The sequence below is a fragment of the Mustelus asterias genome, chromosome 11, assembly GCF_964213995.1.
Source record: "Mustelus asterias chromosome 11, sMusAst1.hap1.1, whole genome shotgun sequence".
Taxonomy (NCBI): domain Eukaryota; kingdom Metazoa; phylum Chordata; class Chondrichthyes; order Carcharhiniformes; family Triakidae; genus Mustelus; species Mustelus asterias.
Window position 1 is genome coordinate 87,940,744 of NC_135811.1, and position 13,112 is coordinate 87,953,855.

General features: G+C 39.9%; 1 protein-coding gene across 1 annotated transcript in view; it reads left to right on the plus strand.

Annotated features, from left to right (window-relative positions):
* Positions 1-2,026, plus strand: part of itga3b (integrin, alpha 3b) — a 183,937-nt gene extending 181,911 nt beyond the window's left edge. The window contains exon 26 of the mRNA XM_078223902.1: positions 279-2,026. The gene's annotated coding sequence lies outside the window, so the exon portion shown is untranslated. The remainder of the gene's footprint in view (positions 1-278) is intronic.
* The last annotated feature ends 11,086 nt before the right edge of the window (positions 2,027-13,112 follow it).

Consider the following 13,112-nt stretch of genomic DNA (forward strand, 5'->3'; position numbering starts at 1 on the left):
ACAAGTAGTCCCTCCTGCCATTCCACTTAAGATCAGATAACTTAATATGCAAAGACTGACGATCAAAATCTGGTCTCCATGACTCTGATGTACATTTTTAACCAACTGAATGTTAAGGAAAGCATATTGTCTCATTATGTGATCTCCTAAAAATGTTACCCAAACTTGACACCCACACCCCCAAAACAGTAGTTGTATTGATCAGTCATTTCTTCAGAAACAAACTGTTGTTTTAAGTGCATAAAATAATATTTTCTTTGTGACGTTTCTTTGAGCAGTGTGGCTTCTTCAAGCGAACACGATACTACAGGAGTATGCCAAAGTATCACGCTGTGAAGATCCGCAAAGAAGAGCGCTACTTTATCACAGAAGGCTTTACAAAGAAGAAAACGCAGAAGAAGCAATGGGTAACAAACTGGAAAGACAAAGACAGTTACTAATAATTGCTTCTCCCTGAATTTAAAAGGGGTCACACTGCTGCGGTCAAATACTTTTCTGGCTAATTTTACAGGGAACTGGACCGGTGTGTCAACATTTCTGTTCACACTCGTTTAGTTCTATTTATAATAACTTATGTTTCAGTCAAATGCAAGATTTTTTTTATGAGACAAAGTTTATAAAGCACAGTGGGAACAGGTCTTGATGCCTTTTGAAGTTGACTTTTGAGCTACTGATAGGTGCAGGAACTTAGTTTTCCCAGTGGGCTGAGATTGTTCAGAGTTCAGTGCACTGAAATGTGGGGGGGTGGGCAGGAAGGGGGGGGGGGGGGTGACAAAAAGTGCTTCATGTTAAATATGTTCCGTAAGAAATTTTATCCTAAAGCAGCATGGGTTAAAGTTTAATTTATTGTGTTATAAAGGGAAGAGAGGTCCTTTGGATGTACAATTTGGAAGGTGGGAGTTACTTGAATTGAAAATCAGCTGAAGAGCCCTTGCAAGAGCTGCTGCCAGCCACAATTCTGTATATAAGATAGTGAATTCAAATTATAGGACCAACTTGATCAACGCGAATTGGATATCTGGTAATCATACATTTGCGCTGTTGGTGTTGCATATCCTCTGTCCTGACCTGCAATATAACTCTTTCCATGATTATAACGTAAGTGCGATGGTCTAGCGTATGATCTTTCCCTCTGTGCCCGACCTACTGAATAACTATTGCAGATTGCAATATTTAAGTATGTTTCAATTCTGTGACATCAATATGCAATTATTAAAGGAGAATGAGAAGTACAAAGATTTTTTATTAATGCATTTCTATAAATGAAGTATCAAACTTTTGATATCTCTTTGATATCCAATGAAATATGGTACTGTTTTCTTTAATGTACAATTTATATTGCAGTAATAATGGTGCCATTTACCAATGTACTTTCATAATTGAGAAGATACCAGTGGGAAATATTTGATATTTTCTTCCATCACTTAGGTATTGAGGTTTAGGTACTAATTGAGATGGCAGATCTGTCATTCATTGCCAATTAAATCAGAAGTCAGAACAAATTAACGTGATGGAAATAGTCTCAATCATTACACTCTCATTTCAGTTCAGATTTTTAAAACATGTATTACTGTTTATCAAACAAAGGGCCTTATTATTCAACAATGTGGCTATTGCGTCAAGCTGAGAGTTTGTACACGCAGTGATTCAACCAAAGCCTTTCTTTTTCACTTGACAATCACAATGACAATCCTCACCCCCAGTAGTTATCAAGAGAGAAAAGGAAGCTTCCAATTCTAGGACTACTTGTACATTTTTTCCCATATTAGATGGCCAGAATCCGTTGATGAATATAATGAGGTGTGTGCTTATGCCACACACTTTGGCATAAAAGATGGTGACAGAATATGTGAAAGGAGGAAGTGTGATATTTTATATACACATTTAGTGAAGCGTAGATTTAGTGTAAGATCTGATGAGAAGTTGTTTAAAAATGATTGTTCCTGACATTAGTAGCTGAATGTTTACCTTGTACGATATTGCTCTTAATATTTTAATAGAGATGTCAATCAATTTAATTCAAATAGGTTAGCATTTTTTAAAATACAGGACAAAATAGCTATTCTCACCAACAGTAATTACAATTTGTAAATTCTGCATGCAGGACATATTTGCTGATCTGGTCCTTGGGATTGCTAAAAACTCCAGTAAATGCAAACATTCTATCACGAACATCTTGCTTTTCTTTAGTTTACTTACATATTTTATATTATTGGCAATCTGCAACCAAACCAAAATCTATCTGGGCATACATGCAGTTATAAATAAAAAAAAGTTATTTCATAAAAGTACGGAACACTGGTTAAGCCGCAGATGGAGGACTGCGGCTAAGGCAGCCACCACACTTTAGGAATGATGCTAAGATCTTGGAGGTGGGGCAGAGAAGATTTATCAGAATGCTACAAGGGATGAGGAATTCTGTTACCTGGAGAGACAGAACCTGGGAATGTTTTCCTTAGAGCAGAGAAGGTTAAGGGGAGATTTCATCTCCATATTCAAAATATTGAAGGGTTTTGATAGAGTCAATGAGGAGAAACCGTTTCCACATGCAGATGCGCCAATGAGCCACAATACAATAATTTAGGATAATTGGCAAAAGATCTAGAGGCAACATGAGAGAAAAAGAATTGTACTGTGATGATGATCTGGAATACGCGATCTGAAGGGGTGGAGGAAGCATATTCAATAACACCTGTCAAAAAGAAATTGGATAAATACTTGAACAGGAAAATTTTGTCACACAATGGGATACAAGCAACGCAGTCAGATTAATTAGCTAACTCTTTCAAAGAGCCAGCACAGGCATGATGGGCTGAATGACCTCCCTTGGTGTATCATTTCTTTTTGAGAAAGAAAATATTGCAAATGCAGGAAATCTGGATGGAGAGTGTTTTTAAGTTTACACTGTTTTCATTTTAGTTGCAATTCTAATATTGTTGCACAAAACAATTTTTATTGTCTGGATTGCATATTCATCTTATTAGTCAAGAACATAATTATTTTTAATTCTGGATAAGAAGTGCACACCAAAAAAAAATACAAAGTGTCATTCAGAATATCTAGAGTACTTCATCATCTTGAAGGTCTGTAACAGCTTCGAATGACTATTATCAGTGAAAAGTAAATAAACACAAAATAATCAGAAAAATTAGATTTTACACATTTAAATCTTTTTCTCTACTTCCTTCTTTCTTCTTCAAACAACCTGGAGGACAGACATGCAACCAACATACTATCAGACCCGTGCATAAACCATTTTAAAAATGGCCACCAGGAGATGTGCAACAAAAGGCTGAAGTATATTATTTACTTTTTTATTTGGCTGAGACAGAGGGCAAGATACCCACAGGCATCGAGTCTGCCAACTGAGCTCACCATATGAAGAAGTGCAGACATATAACCAAAGTCTCAATGGCCTTAAACCACTCCAGAGGTTGCCATCCTGATTTTATTCTGAGTAATTTAGCGTTGAACTCTTCAGCATTTTAAACTTCAGTAAAGGTGATTATTAACTGAAAGGGAGGAAGATTTATTTTGACCAGTAAGTGCTAGTGTGAAAGTCACCTAACTCTCACAGCATATTTTGGGTTCAAAATTTGAATCAGGCCCTGGTGAGAACTAGGGTACATCAACCCACAAGGGTCAGCAAATGGCATATAAGCTGACTCCACCATTTTAAAAGATTTCAGCTGCATTTACAGTTGAATGTAAAAGATCTCATGTTACTATTTGAAAAAGAGCGGGGGATTTCTCAGTGTCCTGGCCAATATTCAGCTTTCAACCAACATTAGTAAGACTGATTATCCAGTCATATATTTCATTGCTGTTATTTCATTGCTGTTTATGACACCTTGCTGTGTGCAAAGTTGCTCGGAAGATTCTGCATATTGCAGCAATTAATGCACTTCAAAACTATTCTGTTATCTCTGAAGTGCATTGGCATGTCCTAAGGTTGTAAAATGAGCTATAACAATGTAAATTCTTACTTTCTAATTGGGTGTATGATTTTTGTTGCACTTTGTGCTTAAGAGAAAACTCTTCTCTCCATAATCACAAAACGCTTCCTAACCAGAGTAATAAAACTAGACGGGCTGATAATTTTCAAAAATTGTTATTAAATGTAAATAATCTAAATAGGACTTTATTTCCAGCTCAAATATTGAGTACCAATAGATTTCATCTTGCTAAATGTTCTCTGAAAAACCATATTTCCAAAAACAATACTGAATTCTAAAAGTTACAAGATATTTTCTTTATTCATTCGAGGGACATGGGTGTCACTGGCAAGGCCAGCATTTGTTGTCCATCCCTAGTTGCCCTTCGACTGAGTGGCTTGCTAGGCCATTTCACAGAGCAATTGAGAGACAACCACATTGCTGTGGCTCTGGAGTCACGTGTAGGCCAGACCAGCTAAGAACAGCAGATTTCCTTCCCTAAAGTACATTCGTGAACCAGATGGGTTTTCCCTGACAATTGACAATGGTTTCTTCATTTAGACTTTTAATTCCAGATATTTTTTATTGAATTCAAATTCCACCATCTGCTGTGGCAGGATTCGAACCCAGGTCCGCAGAACATTAGCTGAGTTTCTGGATTAATAGTCTAGCAATAATACCATTAAGCCACCGCCTCCTCTTGTAACTTAAAGGACTGAAATATCTCTCAACTCCAAATTAGTCCTAAATGAGGTAAACGGGCTGTGAGATTACTTTTAGGTCAGGGCAAAAAATTAAAATAGAGCAGCAATAGCAGCACATTCAAATTCATTCCATTGTTTAATGGAGGTGAGCAGAAAATTCTGCATTAGCTAAAGGTCTTGAAACTTAATAGGGTTTCCATAATGAAGAGTGATTCAATGTCAGAGAAAATTGGTTCGCAAATTTAAAACAGAACTTGAATTAATCTTGCATAAATAGACAGTCGGAGTATTTAAAGAGCTGCTCCCTAATATTCATTTTCTGTGATATATTTTATAGCTACAGTATTTGCAGAAAAGCATTCCCTACAGCTCGTTCTTTTCAGTTGCTTAAGTTTTTAATTAGTGTCATAAGTAGACTTACATTAACACTGCAATTAAGTTACTGTGAAAATCTCCTAGTCACCACACTCTGGCACCTGTTCGGGTACACTGAGGGAGAATTTAGCATGGTCAGTGCACCCAACCAGCACATCTTTCAGACTGTGGGAGCAACACCCAGGGGAAACCCACACAGACACATGAAGAACATGCAGAATCCATGCAGACAATGACCCAAACCGGGAATCGAACCCAGGTCCCTGGAGCTGTGAGGCACGAGTGCTAACCACTGTGCGACTATGCCGGTCTATACTGCTTCCAGACCTGGATGTATTGTTTATTTCTTCCTTCAGCAGTAATTGAGTATGGTTATGAAATACTCAAGATCCAGAAGCTGTAATAAATTAAGCAGTGACCATCTGACTCTGTATCTTAACCTTACAAAGACATTGTGAAAGGGTTTTACAAACTCACTATGAGGAGCCAGATCAGAAACACCGTTTTATCTCTTTCAAAGGCCGGGCCCTAAAACATAATATTTTCTTGTTTATCTTCCCTCTGAAACCAAAACAAATCCCCAATGTTCACTCAAAGCATCAAGCAGAGTGTGTCGCTACAAGTGAATGAGTAAGCCATGGCAATTTTCTTTCCATACCCTTGCCTCAACAAATCTAGAGGAGCAAACAGCAGGCTGATTTGGAAAAACAAATTACCTTGGGAGTTTATTCTGTATGTTTTCAAACTGATTAGACTTTATTGCTTGTAAATTGGGTTGGCTTTTTTTAAGATGAGCTCTTGAGCAGCCATTGTAGGATTATGTATATATTCACCTACTCTCTCAACAGAGTTTTACGAAAAGCACATTGCAGCTTTACTTATAAGGAAATCCAGAACTAGGGGTCACAGTCTAAAGAATAAGGGATGACCCATTCAGGACTTCACTCAGAGAGTTGTGAACCTGTGGAATTGTCAACCACAGAAAGCTGTGGGGCCAGTTCATTAGATACATTCAAGAGGGAGCTGGAAGTGGTCCTCATGGTTAAAGGGATGAAGGGGTACGGAGAGAAAGCGGAAGTGGGATACTGAAAATGCATGATCATATTGAATGGTGGTGCAGGCTTGAAGGGCCGAATGGCCTACTCCTGCACCTAGTTCTGTTTCTACGTTTCTATAACCCAGCTTACTTCAAGCAAGATTTCTACCAAAATGCAGATTTTTGTGACTGCACCATAAACATTTTAGTCTTGAGGGACTTTTGTTGCAAATTGAGTGTGATGACTGTTTCCAAGTTTGTTTGTGTTCAACTTTGCCCAATTAATGGATATGGTGAAAAGTGAACCTGATGTATAAACTTTATTGCAATGGAGGTGATTTTTTAACATTTTATAATGACCTTAACTGTGATCCCTAAAATGAAGAATATTCAGTAATCCTTTTCCTATGTTTTTCATACATTCCAATCCCCCCCTACTCCCCATCCCCTCCGCCTTCCCTATTTTGCAATTCCTGAATTCCTACTATCTGTTTCATAATTAGCTTTATATTCAGCTACTAAGTAGGAAGAATGCATAATGCATTTTTGCTCTTTTAACAGCCCAGAGAAAAGATAAGAAATCTCCTTTCTATGAATTGTAACCAGAATTAATTACTATTAACGGAGCATCTTGATGAATGTACTATACCACGGGACCACATCCGTTTCCTAAAATAACTTGAGGCTGGAATTTCAGCACATGGACATGGCAGAGGAAAAGTTTTACTATCAAATACAGAATTCAATGTGGAAATCAAAATACAGCTTTATCCAAAAATCTCTTCCATTATGGAAACAACTTTCAATTTTGCCACCTAGACAGTAATCTGGGTGAAAATTGGGCACATTCTATGGCAAGTGACAATCCGCTTCAAGATGTTACTATCCAGGCTATAAAGCTGAAAATTGTTCTATCACGTGGAATTGCTACCATTTTACATGAAATACTGTAGTAGAGTGATAGTGGTATGGTGGTAATACCACTAGCCTAGTAATCCGGAGACCCAGTCTAATGCTCTGGAGAAATGGGTTTGAACCCTATCATGGCAGCTGGTGCAATTTAACTTCAATTCATGAAAATCTAATGGTGTCCAAGAAACTATCATTGATTGTCATAAAAACCCATCCTTTCACATCATTACCTGGTCTGGTCTACATGTGACTCCAGGCCAACAGCAATGTGGTTGACTCTTAACTACCTCTGAAATGGCCCAGCAAGTCACTCAGTTCAAGGGCAAGTAGAGTTGTCAGCAATGCCCACATTCCATGAATGAATGAAGAGAAAGAGATAAGTTAGATACCAAAGGAGTGCATGTGCCTCGTAGAGTTGTACCCTGACAACGAATTATGTACCTTCAGGAAAGATGAGCGAGATATAATTATTCTGTTTAATATCAGTAAGACTGTGTCAATATAATGGGAAGATGGCAGGGAAATGGCCATCGGGAATTGCTCATTCAGACAACTGGCGCAGACACAATGGGCTGTCAGGCCTTTTTCTGTGCAGGCCTTTCTGTGCTGTAACATTTTTGTGATTCTACATTACATGACCTACTTTGCAGATTGTTTTGTGCATTAGAGATGTTCACTATCTGTTTCCACACATCAGAATACATCTTAGAACTTTGCATTTTTGCTTGAAACAACATGTGCTGGCCATACACATCAGGAATCTAGAACCCTCATTCGTTTTCAGTTCATTCACTGTATCTCATTTCCTGATCTTGGGAATGTTATAAGTACAAGTTTATGAAATCCACCCAAGTGATCCCATCAATATTACTTGTGAATCAGAAGTGCGTGTGACAGTGCCTTTGTTTTGCACTGTGAGTTAAATCTAAAAACAGATGAGAACTGTCTCATCTCATTAACTTGTAAATATAAACATAAAATGGTTTGAATACTCAGCAAGTCAGAGCATCTGTGGTGAACTTGGCTTTCTCTCGCTACAGATGCTGCTTGACCTGCTCAATGTTGCTACTGATATTGCAGACGCTAGAAAATTGAAGTGTTTTTCCCTTTTGAATTAAAATTTAATTTTGAAAATCAATTGCGCACACAAAACAACTATTTGCATCTTTATATGTTTAATATAAGAGATAAAGTTCCTTGGTAATCACAGGAAGAGAGGGAATTATTAAATTGGATCAAAGTTCCTAGAATGCGTAGAATCCTGTTTTCTCGACTCCTAATCTTGCTAACTAAAAGTGACTCTGAAGTGGAATCCATTAGCCCTGAAAATGGTGAATTGTTAATTTTTCTGATGGATGTATTGTTTACAACTCTTGCATTTGTAAAGCAGTTTTAACATAATTAAACATCCCAAGGCACTTTAAAAGAGCACCAGTAAACAGACTTTGACGCTGAGCATTCTAAGGCAATATCATAAAGCTTGATCAAAGAGGCATGTTTCAAGGAATATCTTTTGATTTGATTTATTATTGTCAAGTGTATTGTGGTATACAGTGAAAAGTATTTTTTCTTGCGTGCAATACAGATAAAGCATACCGTTCATAGAGAAGGAAAGGAGAGGGTGCAGAATTTAGTGTTACAGTCATAGCTGGGGTGTAGAGAAAGATCAACTTAATATAAGGTAGGTCCATTCAGACGTCTTATGGCAGCAAGGAAGAAGTTGTTCTTGAGTCAGCTGGCTGCTTTTCTGAGGCAGTGGGATGTGTAGACAAAGTCAACGGATGGGAGGCTGGTTTGTGTGATGGACATGTAAGGGGAGGAAATTCCAGAATTTAGGGCCTTGGCAGGTGAAGGCACGGCCACCAGTGGCAGAGAGATCTTTGAGGGTTGTAGGGCTGGAGGAGTTTACAGAAATAGGGAGGCAATAGGCTAGAGAGGAATTTGAAATCCAGGATGAGAATTTTAAAATAGAGGCCTGGAGACAATAAAGGTCAGAGAGCACAAGGGAGATATTGAGGGAATTGGTGAATGGGGCCTTGATGCAAGTTGGGACATGCGCAGCAGAGTTTCAGGGTAACAGAAATAAACTAGGGAGGCTTGTCTAGACGGTGCTGGAATAGTCAAGTCAGCAAAAAAAGCTGAGGCAAGGGTGGAGTTAGGCAAAGTTTGAGTTGGAAATGAGTGGTATTAGTGCTGGTGTGAATATGTAGTAGGAAGCTCATGTTGGTTAAAAGTTGCAAATAGCTCAATAGTCTACAATGGAAAAGGTTTTTGATCCAACACAATGCTTTTTTTTAACATCTTAGAATAGAACAGCTATGCTTTTGTTGTGGAACCTGTGAAAACTGTACTGCTGTACTTCACAATCTGTTACTCACCAGTATTCCAAGCTTCTGCCAGATGCTGCCTGATATATAGACAGGAATTTCCAATTGCTTTGATAATTTGGAGATCCACCATTGCCACTCATCATGCAGCATAGTTTAATTTTCCTATAGTAATAATGTCAAATAGGAGCAAGGATTGAAAATGGCAGAGGAACTGCTCTATGAACCTAAAGGAGCAAGGAGGTAGCAGAAAACTGTAGCTATACAAACTGGGAGAAGGAAAAGAAATTGGCAACAAGAACAAGGATAAGGAGGAATGAGGAAGAGTGGCAACAAGAACTGGGAAGGGTGGGCAGATTAATGTTGGACAAAATTTTGCAATCTAGTTAAGCAACCAAGTACTAATATTTACCAACCATTTGCAAGAAAAATACTTAATTTTTCAGCTGCCATAACAAGAGAATTGCATTTGAATGTTATAAATAAAACTTCTTAATCTAAAGGAGTGGCCTATAATATTGCTGTTGTCTCACCTTGGATCGAGTAAATTTAAGTTGAACAATATGGAGCACTTAAGTTCTTTCCTGGAGATTAACATTACCATTTAGAATTTGGCACTAACTAAGTCTCAAAGAAAGGATCATCTGAGGATACAAATTTCACATTGTTATAAACATGGATGCTTTTCCGAGGCTGAAGTTAGGGGGGAATATTTCCTGTTGACAATACATGCACAGCAGTTTTAAAATGGTTAGCACACATCTGGTCTTAAACTTTTATGAATCCTGTTGTTTGCATTGGTCCGTTACTACTGTATTTAACATTCATTACTGCTGGTCAAAGGTATAAATATCATGTCAAAGGACTAAGATTCTTGTACTGTACTTTGATCTGTAAATATCTGTTGCTCTATTGTATGGATGTGGGGATTCTAATTTACTACTGCAGTCTTTGTATTAAATTGTGTGAAGATGGTGTACACTATATTGTATAAAAATGGTCATCACTGTTTCTGAAGTTACTGAAATGGGTAAGAATGTTTTTTTAATAGTTGTGCTACTGGAATATCGAAATAAAAATATTTTTATCAAAACTTATGAAAGACTAGACATTCATCTTAATCGTTGTTTCAACTATTGGAAAGTGATTTTGCTGTTACTGATAACAGGAAAGTGATTCACAACTGGTTAAAGCTGGCAAGGTAATCTTCCTTATGGATTTGGACTGAGTGGGAGCTGCTTTTTTTTTCATGGGGAACTTAGTTTGATCCCCGGAGATGAGTCATTATTGCGTTGAAGTTGGGTGGTGGCAGTGCAAAGAGATCGCGACATGGCTGACCGAGTGAGGGAGGGTAGGTCATGGCAGATCTTGGAGGGCTCGAGGGAAACAGAGGGAGGAAGCTGGACCGCAAAGCAAAGTCACAATCTACAGACAGAAGGTCAGGTATGATTGTGGGCAGATCCAAGTTTATAGATGGAAGGTCAATGATAAGATACTGAGAGCCAAGGGTAACAGAAGAAAGACTGGGGTGATCTTACCAAGAAATTCTAAGTGCCGAACGAGTGTGAAACAGGAGAGAATCAGATCAATTTTTTGGGCAAGATCCCAGAATCAATCATATGGCACTTAAAAATAAAAATAAGCCAAAATATGATTCTCACTCGTAGGGGGAGTGTGTGGAGGTTATTCATGCCAGAAAGCCAACTGCTGAGCTCTAGGGGTGCTATTGCACAGGCGCCCCGATCTCCCAGTGCACTGTGTATAGTGAGTACACAGTGCACTTGGAGTTCTGCCTCTCGCCCGATCTTACTGGCTCACCACACCAATGAACCATCATGACGAGCCAGTAAAATCGCCTCCTGAGTGCTGGCTGGAAGGATGATGGTGACAGAGGCAGCTCGAGGGTGAATGAAAGTTGAGTAAGGCTGATGATGGGTAGCTCAAGAGTCAGCAAATGTGATGGGAGGGTCAAAGGTGACTGAAGAAGGGTGCAGAGAATAACTTCTAGCTCCAGAGTCAATGTGCGAGCGTCCAGAAACAGATATGCAACAATATGAAATGGTCTTCAAAATACGAGTCAAGAATGGAGATATTCATTGTGCAATGTGTGGAAACCAGCATGTGGCTGATGCAAAGTATAGGCTCCCATTGGTCAAAGGTTCTCAGGTCAGGAGGGAGGGCCATAAAGACTGTGCTGACCAGATCTCTGCCCGCCTTGTGTCTACAGTTCACTTGAGGCAGACAAGATGGATCAAGTGCTTCTGCCATCTCTGATGCATTTTTAGAGGAACCAGCAGAGGATAGCACAGGCAATAGAAAACAATGATCAGAATGCTAATAAAGTGCATTAGCTGAAGTCAGGTAGTTCAGCCTGGTGGTAACCAGAGTCAGTGAGATGCTGAATAATGACACACAATCAAATATACTGCAGCCAGAGTACATGCAAACATCAGAGAAGCAGTGTCAGAGTTGGCAGAGCATGTCAAAGGATCCTCATTTAAATACAGAAGCATCAAAAGTAATGGAGGCAATTTTCCCACCTTGTCGTGCCTGGCATTGGTCACACCATTACAGGAAAATAGCATGTGGGCCTAAAAGTCGGTTTCATGCCTGGCGCCAGTTTGTGATCCTCCCATCCTGTTTCTAATGACGCAAACTGGATCATGCCCAGAAAGGCTGATTAGCATATTCAAAGTAGTATTTAAATATGCATAGCTCGTTCAACTCCCAGTGCACGGAATCTTACGGCCTTCAGGTGCGGCATGATAATGGCGAGAATCAGCGGTCTCCACTAGCAGAGACCTGGCACACTGGTCACGCCGGGGGGCTTGGAGGCCATTGAAGCCCCCGTGGGTGGTCGGGGGCATGGCCATCCAGTGCCCACCTGGCGGGGCCCACCTAGCACACTAGCAGTGCCACCCTGACACCCTGGCCATCGGACACCCTGGTACTGCCAGCTGGACACTAACAGTGTGCCGGGGCAGTGACAAGAAGATGGGGCCTGTGTGGGGGCTATGACGAGGGGCTTTGTGGAGGGGTTTGCAGGTAGGTCATGCAGGGGTGAATCATGTCAGGGGTCATGATGGGGGGGCATGTTGGGAGGGCTCTGATGACAGTGATGCATGTCGGGCATGGGGTTGAGAACATACCGCCAATGAGTTGGGTGGTGGGAGTGTCTTAATGTCCATGGGGAGAGGGAGGAGGTCTCCTAGTGCACAGTGAGATCGGAATGCCCATGTGCAACAGCACCTGAGTGCTCTGAAGCTGGGTTCACCGACGTGTTTAGACCCCGCAAAAAACCCCTCCCCCGCCCCCCCACCCCCAGTACCAGCATGGAACACCCAACTCACAGAAGAGGTGACTGATTGCTGGACGACTGCAGTGCAGAATGCGCAGGGTGGAGAGACCAGAGCGGATCACTTCATTATTCTCGCCATTATGACACTTGTTTTTTGGGGGAAAATTCTGCCCAATGACTGAAAAAAAGGCAGAATGCACATATAATATGGTGAATGTATACTGGTATATGGCAACATCTGATTAGAAGTTCTAGTACATCAGGCATACGGATTTAGATCCTCTGCTGACTGTTCTCCCCAGAAATGGTCCCTATCCAACTCTAATCCTGCTTATTTCACACCATTATGGCTCTACAACAAATTAATACCTGTCCTCCATATTTGTGACTACTCATCCTGTCTGGTTAGTCGCACTTGCTATGCATCAGTCAATAGATTCTCACCAATGCGCCCTACAGAAACTGCAACACTAAGTAGAACAAAAGTTATAAACTGAACAATTCAGCCGCCTATTTACCACCTCA